This window comes from Carettochelys insculpta, chromosome 1, assembly GCF_033958435.1.
Source record: "Carettochelys insculpta isolate YL-2023 chromosome 1, ASM3395843v1, whole genome shotgun sequence".
NCBI lineage: Eukaryota > Metazoa > Chordata > Testudines > Carettochelyidae > Carettochelys > Carettochelys insculpta.
This window is the reverse complement of record NC_134137.1, coordinates 137,090,465-137,100,831: the sequence shown is the minus strand read 5'-3', so window position 1 is coordinate 137,100,831 and position 10,367 is coordinate 137,090,465.

Sequence of the window (10,367 nt, the reverse complement as noted above, 5' to 3'; positions counted from 1 at the left end):
TAGCTCCCAGGGGCAAAGGATGATCGTGGGGCTACAGCTGGCAGGTGACACCTCTGCCCTTAACAAAGAGGAGGGAGGAGTCGACCTGGCTTTGAATCGTGGGTGGGGGGGCGGGGGCCGCAGGTAGAGACTAGGGGAAGGGAGAGCTGGAAGGCAGCCAGCCTGAGGAGTGGGAAAGCTGCATCCCAGAGGGGCCCCCCTTGGGGTCTTCTCCGCAGGCGGGTTGGAAGGACTGTCTCTTCCGACAGCGGGTGCTGTCACTCCTGGGAGAAACTGGGCATCTGTGGCCTAAGAAACCTTTCCTGTCAGACCCTGCGGAGTGAAGTGAGAGTCGCTCCCACCAGGGGACGGGGTGCAGTGCAGGGGGACCCCTGAACCCCATCCATCACAGCAGCATCTCCCGGGGATGGGGATGGGGAACCTGCAGCACAGGGTTGGGGGGACAAAGGCCACGGCTCGGGGCCCACACTAACGCCTGTCTCCATTCTTCTTCTCCCTCTCCTCTCCTGTGTCCCGCAGCTGCACCATCGGAAGGGCCGGAAGAGAGCGCCGGCGAGGCATCAGTGGTCCCAGAGACCCCTCCGGGGCCATCGCTCCAGGCAAGCCCCTCGGCCGAGGACCGACCGGCCCCACGGCGGGCTAGACGGTGGACCCCGCGCCACCACCAGCCGACGGCGACGGACCCCCAGCTGCTGGCCATCCACCATCGGCAGCTGGAGGTGGCGGAGCAGCGCCTGTGGGTGGAGCAACGCCATCTCGAACTGCAGGAGCAGGTGCTGGCCTGGCGCCAAGAGGCATGGGGGGCCTACATGGACACTTTCAACTGCCTGGTGGACTACCTGGCCCCCCATGCCGCGCCGGCCGCCACAGCGGCCTGCCTGCTCCACCCGCCGCACCACCAGCTGCTCCGCACGTCGCCGTCCTGTCTGCCGTCACCCCGCCACCCACCACCGAGGGCCGGAGCGCCGAGGGACCCCTGGAGCCAGCTGAGACTCGCCGGGCATATCTTCTGGTCCGCCCCGCCCCCAGCCAGCCCCGGACAGGGCTGCGGCTGCGGCGGGGCTCCCGGCCGCCCACGCCCAGTGCCGGACTTTAGGGGAGAGGGGCCCAGGACGTGGCCCCCCCCTTGTATATAGTTGTGACTTATTAATTTGTGCCCCCCGTTTGCCCCATCTCCTCCATGTAAATAGTTCTCCCCTTTATCATCCCTGGTTTCTTTTTATTAGTGAACACACTTTTTTATTACTATTGTTTTATTTGTACACATTACTTTTGTTACACACATCTTGTATATAGTTTGTTCTTGTTTTATTTACAGTCAAAAAAAAAAGTTCTAAAAGAAAAAGCAGTTTAAATTCAGCCACAATTGCGTGCTGTCATTTGTCCAGGAAAAGTGCAGGGGGGTGCAGTTGGGTGCTCCATGGTGTGGGCGTTGGGGAAGGGAGTGTTGTGGAGGAAGGGGTGCGCAGTGGGGGGCCTGGCAGAGTTCACCCCGTGGCCTCATCATCGAAGTGGGCCCGCAGGGCCTCCCGGACCCGGGTCCCCTCGGGGTCCACCTGCCAACTGGGGGCAGCGGGTGGCTGCACGTCGGCCCTGCTGGCCTCCACAGCCCAGCCCTGGAAAAAGGCCTCCCCCTTGCTCTCCACCAAATTGTGCAGGGCACAGCAGGCACCCACAATCAGGGGGATGTTGTTGGGACCCGCATCCAGGCGGGTCAGGAGACATCTCCAGCGTCCTTTCAGGCGGCCAATGAGCGCTCCACCACCTGGCGTGCGTGGTTCAGGCGCTGGTTGAAGCGCTCCTGGCTAGCGGAGAGATGGCCCATGTACGGGTGCATGAGCCACGGCCGGAGGGGGTAGGCCGCATCTGCGATGACGCAGAGGGGCATGGTGGTGTCCCCCACAGGGATCTCCCCCTGGGGGATGTAGGTCCCCGCCTCACGCCGGCGGCATAGGCCCGAGTTCCGGAAAACCCGGGCATCGTGGGTGCTGCCAGGCCAGCCCACATAAATGTCCTGGAAACGGCCCCGGCTGTCCACCAAGGCCTGGAGGACCACAGAATGGTAGCCCTTGCGACTGATGTAGCGTCCTCCACTGTGATGCGGGGCGCGGATGGGGATGTGAGTCCCATCCAGAGCCCCGAAGCAATTGGGGAAGCCCAGGGTGGCAAAGCCCGCGATGGTGGCATCTGGGTCCCCCAGCCTCACGAGCCTGTGCAGGAGCATGGCATTGATGGCACGCACAACCTGCAGGGAAAGCACATGGGAGAGCACCAATGAGGGGTGAGCAGGGTGTGCGTGGCCCTGCCCTGCCCTGCCCTCCTCTGCCCAGGCCCCCCTCCCCTGCCCTGCCCTCCCCTCATGGGTCCTCTTACCTCCATGAGGACAGCCCCGACAGTGGCCTTGCCGACACCAAACTGCTGTCCCACGGATCGGTAGCTGTCTGGAGTGGCCAGCTTCCAGACAGCGATGCCGACCCATTTCTCCACGGGGAGGGCACGCCGCATGTAAGTGTCCTGGTGCCTGAGTGCGGGGGTGAGCCACTGGCACAGCTCCATAAATGTCTGCTGGCTCATCCTGAAGTTCCTGAGCCAGCGGTCGTTGTCCCACTCCTCAAGCACCAGCCGCTCCCACCAGTTGGTGCTGGTGGGGTAGCTCCACAGCCACCAGCATGTGAGGCGGGGGGGCGGGGTGCTGCAGGGTTGGGGGTTAAGCCCTGCTGCCCTGGGGGCAGCTCCTCCTCCGGTGTAGCAAGGAGGTGCTCAGCTGCCTCCCGCATGGCATGGATCAGGGTGAGCCCTGCTCCTGCCGGTAGGGCTGGGTGGACCTCTGGCTGCTGCTGCTGCTGGGGGTCCATGCCTGCGTTGCCCGGGGTCTGTGTGCCTATGGCTCCTCAGACCGCGTGCTGTGCAGGCTGAGTGTGTCTGGGAGGGGCCCTTTAAGGGAGCGGCTAGCTGTTGCCCCGGAAGCGCTAGTCCGCCCTGTGACCCCGTCTGCAGCTGTGCCTGGCATCCTTATTTCGATGTGTGCTACTTTGGCGTGTAGACGTTCCCTCGCAGCGCCTATTTCGATGTGGTGCTGCGCAACGTCGAAGTTGAACATCGATGTTGCCAGCCCTGGAGGACGTGTAGACGTTATTCATCGAAATAGCCTATTTCGATGTTGCCATTTCGATGTATGCTTCACGTGTAGACGTAGCCAAAGAGTTGCAACAGAGGTGCATCATCCCGGGCGAAATACTTGTGTTAGGCAATCGATATTTTAAAGAAGCAAATTAAACAACAAAGAGATTCATGATATTTTACTACTGGCTACATGAGAGCTCTAGCATGTCTCACAAACCAAAATCTCCCAGAAGTTTTTTGTTTTTCCTCCTCCTCCGTTTTCTGTAATGCAGAAATGATTTTACAGACCTCAATCATATAACTTATTGGTTGACCCTTTCTAGTCTGGAACTCATCCAGCAACATCCATAATTGGGCATTATTTTAGTTAGACAACTGCTTATCATGGGTGTGGCCAAGTTTCCTGTAGTCCCATAAAGTTTGGTTACTGCCACCAGTCCTGGCTCTCAGTGTTCTGTGCTGTTATTTAGCTGTAATTTACCCCTAAATGTCTTCTAAGAGCTCAGAAATCAGCCTAAGTGCTGGTAATATTGCTAATCAATATTGGCCTTCCATGGTCGAGCAACTTTTCTTGTTCAGCGTTGGTTAGGGCCTGTGTGTACCAGACCAGAGAGGTTTAACCTGTAATCCTCTCTTTTGCAAACTGAAAAGTGCCTTGTTCGTTAACCTCCACTCATTTTGAATGTTTCAAATGCTTAATTTTTTTTGTTCTCCTCCTCTGAACCTTTTCCCACTTCAGTTGACCTTTTTTGAGATTAGGTGGTACATCTGGATGCAGTATTCAAGATGTAGGCCTACCAGGGATTTACATAAGAGGCAATATATTTTCCACTTAGCCCTTTCTTAATGATTCCCAACCATCTGTTCACTATTTGACTGCTGCTGCATATTGAGTGGATGGTTGCAGAGAATTACGCACGACTCCAAGATCTTTTTCTTGAGTGTTAACAGTTAATTTAGACATCATTTTCTATGTACAGTTGTGTATTCTATTTTCTGATGTGCATTATTTTGCATTTACCAACAATGAATTTTGTCTACCATTTAGTTGCCTGGTCACACAATTTAAATTATTATTCTAAAATGACCACCATGGCTGGTCCCAAGCCAGGACGAGAAAGGGAGAGGGTTGTGCATAGGCCTAACACTTCCACCCTTGTAAAACAATCCCAGCTGCAGAAACATTGATGACAGTTAACAGATTGCACTCCTGGGAGAAAAAGGGGCCTCATTTTGCGGGAATATGGTGTGCTGTAATGAAAGCTGGAAGAAAGCTACAATGCTGCCTGCCCTTTTATCAACCAGGAAAACCGTGATCATCAGAACAACAGGAAAGACAGTGCAAGCGGCTGCAGAAATGCGATGCTATAAGCTTGCAAAGCTTGGGCTCAGGAGACCAGATGGCTACAGTCAGGAAGACTGCCAACAGGAGAGTACTCAGGGCATGAAGATTACAATGCTTCACACACAGAAAGCGCGGCACTTATGTTATCAAAAGAAGCACAGAAGACATTGATTGGATGGGAAGTCCATGGACCAAGAAGAACAAGAGCCTCATTCAGAACTAAAAAGATGATTAAGATGAACATCATCCAGTGCTATGCACCACCAAATTATCACAGTGAAAAAGCAAAAGACGACTTCTACAATAGACTGCAAGATGTATTTGACAAACTACGTGATGGAAAAGTGAATATTTTGAAGGGAGACTTCAATGCCAAAATTGGAGAGGATAACACCAGCTATGAAGAGGTGATGGGCCCTCATGGACTGGGAGAGATGAACAAAAATGGAGTAAAGGTTTGCAGACATCTGTGCCCTTAAACAACCTTGCCAGTGGAGGCAGCGTGTTCCCTCACAAAAGAATTCACAAAGCAACATGGGTCTCTCCACATCATTTTACAGAGAACCAGATTGGCTACCTTTCTATATCAAAAAAAAAAAAATATATTTTTTTTTCAGAAGATCACTGCATGATGTACGAGTGAAGAGAGGAGTCGATGTAGCATCAGATCACTGTCTATTCGTTTCCAAACTGAAACTGCAGTAAAACATGCCAGAAACAGCAACCAGAAGACAAAGATACAACAGCACCCTCTTGAAAGACACAAAGGTGCTGGAACATTATTGACTTAAATTGACCAACAAGTTCCAGGTTCTACAAGATCTGTACAATGAAGATACAGATCTACACAACTGGTGGCAACAAGTGAAAGAAACAATAACCACCTGCCAAGATGTAGTTGGACCACAAAAACCCCAACAAAAGGATCTCAGCAGAAACAATGTGTAAGATACAAGAAATGAAGTATAAGAAAGTAGTAGTAAACCACAGCTGCACCAGAGCAGCAAAGGCAGCAGTGCAGCAAGAACACAAAAAAAAAAAAAAAAATCAACAGGGAAGTGAAGTAGTGTGTGAAGAAGGACAAGCATAATTTCATAGAAAATCTGGCAGCAGAAGCAAAAGCTGTAGTGGCAAATGGAAACATGAAACTGTTACACAACACTACAAAGAGGCATTCCGGAACATGCAGCAGACTTTAATGACAAGACAAGGAAGAACAGGTGACAATAGGGACAGAGCAGTAACTGAACTGATGAGCAGAACATGTCAAACAGCTCCTCAAAAGACCAGCCCCAGAAAATCCACCAGACGTCAAAGCAGTAGTAACCGATCTTCCCATAGACTGTGGCAAACTGACTAGGAGGAGATCAGGAAGGCCATCTTGAAAGCAAAAAATGTAAACCTGCAGGCCCAGATGATATTCCTGTAGAAGTACTCACAGCAGACATCGATACCACAGTAGAGATGCTGTTTCCACTGTTTGAGAAGATCTGGGGGAAAAAAAGAGGATGTACCAGCAGACTGGAAGAAAGGCTACCTCATCAAGATCCCAAAGAAGGATAGCTTATGCAGATGCGAAAACTATACAGGAATCACACTTCTATCAGTGTCAGGAAAGATCTTCAACAGAATCATCTTGGAAAGAATGAAAAACACAGTGGATGCAGAGCTGAGAGACCAGCAAGCTGACTTTCGACAGAATAGGTCATGCATTGACCAGATCGCAACATTGCTCCAATATGATTAGTAATCTGTAGAATTCAATTCACCACTTTACATCAACTACGTGAAAGCCTTCAACAGCATACACAGGGAAACCCTCTAGCAGCTGCACTGGCATTACGGCATAGCAGCCAAGTTAGTCAGCCTCATTAAGAACTTCTATGAAGGAATGACCTGCAAAGTTTATCTTGGGGCACAGTTCACAAGGAGCTTCAAAGTTAAGACTGGAGTCCAGCAAGGCTCCTTGTTGCCACCATTCCTCTTTCTCCTGATGATAGGACTGGCTCATGAAGATGACAACAGCAGGGAAAAGAAATGGGATCCAGTGGACACTGTGGACCCAAGCTGGATGACCTGCACTTTGCCGATGACCTGGCACTTCTGTCCCACAGCCATGGACAGATGCAAGAGAAGAGTTGATATCTCATCTACAGTTGGCTTGAACATCCACAAGGAAAAAAATTAAGACTTTGAAAATCAACACCGGCAGCATAGAGCCAGTTATGTTTGGCAGCACAGTGCTGAAAGAAGTTGAGGTCTTCGCCATACCTGGGTAGCATCATCGACAAAGAGACGGGCACTGATGCTGACGTGAGAATTACGACTGGAAAAGCAAGAACAGCTTTCTTCCTCATGGAAAACATCTGGAATTCTAAGCAGATCAGAACACAGACTAAATTCAGGTTATTCAACTCCAATGTCAAATCAGTTGTACGGTATGGAGCAGAAATGTGGAGAACAAAGAGGACTGTCAAAAAAATCCAAATGTTTATCAATAACTTCCTCTGTAAAATCTTCCGGATCCACTGGCCCTACACCATCAACAACCAAGACCTGTGGCAACTGACTCACCAACTTCCTGCTGAAGAGGAAATCAGGCAGAGAAGATGGCGATGGACTGGACATACCCTCGGAAAACCAACCACCAGTTTCACAAAGACAAGCCTTAAGTTGGAACCCACAAGGGAAAGGAAAAGAAGGTGCCCAAGAAACACCTGGCATAGAGACCTGACAACAGACACTAAAAAGACGGGATACACCTGGCCGTAACTTGAAATGGATTGCCCACGACAGGGGATGCTGGTGAATGGTCGTCAATGGCCTATGCTCCAAGATGTAAGGGTGGAAGAGGATACAACTACTAAAATGTTTCTTTGACTAAATGAACCAACTGGGCTTTCCTTTTTCATACTCCAATAGCCTGGTGATTATTTATTTAATAAATGCTCACATCTATTGCACCCTACACAGCAAAAACGGTGTAGTATCTGTCCCTCCCACCCCAAAGTACCTAAAACTCTGCAGGACAAAAAGTAAACTAACAAATTTGGAGACCATTCCCCCTTGCCTCCAACTTTTTTTTTTTTTAAGAGACCATACAAACACAGAAGTAAAGTTAACCTTGTTTTTCAACGCAGGGAAATAAATAGGAGTCTATTTTAAGATACGCAGCAAAAGTAACTTTAAATATGTTTATTAAAAATGGCACAATGTTAATAGTCTGAGGTTTTAATGGCTAATTATTAAGAGATTTAAGAAATCTAAAGGACCCACAATCGTAATTAATTAAAAGCTTGTTTAAAGAACCCCAAAATAGCTATGGGCATCCTTTAGTGTCTTTGACACCTGACAGTGCGACATATATAATACATTTGTTGGTGATGGTAAACTAAGCATTTCTTTAAAGATTTACACTCGAAGAATCTTCCCCATAGTATAACAACTTTTCCATCAGTAACACACTTCACATTTGTTAACATTTTAGTCCAGGAAAAAAAAAAAAATCAAACAACAGAACAAGAATGGTTTAATCAATGATTTTCATAATTAAAAAAACCCCAACACTAAAACCTGTTTAAAGCTTTGTCATCCACTTCCTAAAATAAACATGTACAAGTTTGCTTTGAAAGGAGTGCTTAGATGCAGTAATATACACATGCATAGAGATTTGCAGATTTTGGTTGGAAAAAAAATTCCGCTACTCCAGATGAGATCCTTATGTAGAAAGTTTCATTTGTTTATTGTGTGAATTACTGTAATTCTCCAGATTCTCACCTATGCATTTAAAGTAAAACTGTTACAAAGTGCTTTGTATAACTGCACAAAAACTGAACTTACATATAAAATCTCCTGGGTACAGCTGGTCAACCTATTCATTGCAACCAAAAACAAAAAAAGCAGTAAAGTAGCACTTTAAAGACTAACAAAATAATTTATTAGGTGAGCTTTCGTGGGCAGACCCACTTCTTCAGACCATAGCCATACCAGAGCAGACTCAATATTTAAAGGCATAGAGAACCGAAAATAATAATCAAGGTTGACAAATCAGAAAAAAAAAGATCAAGGTGAGCAAATCAGAGAGTAGCAGGGCAGTGTGGGGGGAGTCAAGAATTAGATTAAGCCAAGTATGCAAAAGAACCCCTATAATGTCCCAGAAAAGTCACATCCCAGTTCAAACCACATGTTAATGTGTAAAATTTGAATATAAGAGAGAGTTCAGCAGCCTCTCTTTCCAAAGTAGTGTGAAAATTCTTCTTCAGTATGACACAAATTCTTAAGTCATTAACGGAACGACCATTCTGTTTTTCTGATATGTCAAGCTTGATTCCTATTTGTAGTTCTCTGTGCCTTAAATATTGAGTCTGTTCTGGTCTGGCTATGGTCTGAAGAAGTGGGTCTGTCCCATGAATGCTCATCACCTAATAAATTACTGTGTTAGTCTTTAAAGTGATACTAGACTGCTTTTTTGTTTTGATAGTATACAGACTAGCACGGCTCCCTCTCTGTTACTAACCATTGCAACCAGTATTAGCTACAAAACTAAACTTCAGTCCTCCAATTGACAGCATATAAACAGACTGCTGTGCTTCTGCGGAGGATCACTGACTTTACTGGCTCCATTGAAGTGCAGCAGCCTCTGTGTTCTATTTGCTATTTGAGCCCTCTTTTCTGCTGCCAGTCCTTCATGACTCCAACAGAGGCCCTCAAATGTATTCGTTATTCACCAGCATTTGGCAAATCACGCAGAGAGTAAATTTTAGGAACTGTTTAATGTGCTCTTGATGATCCATGTTGCAGTCACCATGTAACTTAGTTGTATTGTTCCTGATTTCTGACTGGATGGCAAACCTCTCAAAACAGACACTATAAATAAAGAGCTTCAGTTAAAGCTTTCAGGAGAGTAATCAGGGGAATGTCTATTAATCCCAAATTGCATACAAATTAATTCATGGAAGGTGCCTGAATACTCACGAACACCTGAAAGACAGACCTAGTCAAATGACAATCTGCCAATGTATGGTTCTGATTCATAAGTCAGGCTTTTCCTTTCTTGATCAGATCTCGATGAGTTACGCAGTAAGAAAAGCAACTTTGACACACTTGGGCAGTTAGGAATACACTGAAGCATACTGGGGTTTTCTGGTTTTCTACCAGACATCATAAAGAAAAACAAAACTAAAGGAAACACTTTTTTCCCTTAGATGACGGATGTTAAGTTTCTCCTTCTGGCTAGCTGACTTATGCAGCCACACAGACAACTCCACTGTCAAATACAGACACACACTAATTTGGTCAAATATCTTAGACGACTTGGCTACTTTTTTAAACCAATGTAACATTTTGCATTCAGGTGCACATAAATTGTCGCATTTAGTAGACTTTTTTTTAAAAACATCACTTTCAAGTGAACTGTAAGGATGTCTTCACTGATACGATTACCCAATTTAGGGTATGTATCCCACAGCACACAAGCAGGGATTCTCCCAACCCAGGACAACAGATTTTGGGCTCCTTGGGCTTGTGCTACCACGCTAAAAACTGCTGTGTAGACATCACGCTAGGGCAGCAACTCCAGCTTTGGAGCCCGTGCACCTCTCTGGGCTTCCAAGCCAGAGCACGAGTCTGAGCTGCAACTTTAAAGCACCAGCTAAACTACTATTTTTAAGAGCACTAGCATAAGTCCCACTAGCCCAAGTCTGTCAACCAAGGTAGGAGTGGAAGGTCCTTGAAGCGCGTGGTGTAGATGTTTTCATACAACACCAAAGATGGTGCTGCAATGTTAGAGCTGTTTCAAAGCAATGGTATATTAGCAGATTTACTGATTTTTTTTCTTGGAAGCAGTAAGGGAAAAGAGGCTAGACAGAATAGTTCAGATACACGCCAGCTATGGCTCTGG